Raw genomic sequence first — 352 nt, forward strand, 5'->3', positions numbered from 1 at the left:
TGATTATAAAAATTTTGAATATATATCATCGGTTAAAAGTCAGTGTTATGATCACTCAATTAATTACATCTATGAGACAACGAAAGAAGAAAGAGTGAAAAAAATACATGAAAATAATGAAACAATTTTAAACAGAAAGCAATTAACGAAACAAAAAAAAGGAAAATAATGTAATAAAAAAGACAATTAAAAGAAAGAAAATAACGAGATAAAAAAAAAAAGACAATAATGAAAAAACAAAAACAACAAAATGAGCAGAATGAAACAAAAACATCAAAGAAAGAAAACAAAACGAAACAAAAAAACAAGAAAGAGAAATAAAGAAAAAAAAAATATCAGACCCTCCAATTTA

This window comes from Penaeus monodon, chromosome 27 (assembly GCF_015228065.2).
Source record: "Penaeus monodon isolate SGIC_2016 chromosome 27, NSTDA_Pmon_1, whole genome shotgun sequence".
Lineage (NCBI taxonomy): Eukaryota > Metazoa > Arthropoda > Malacostraca > Decapoda > Penaeidae > Penaeus > Penaeus monodon.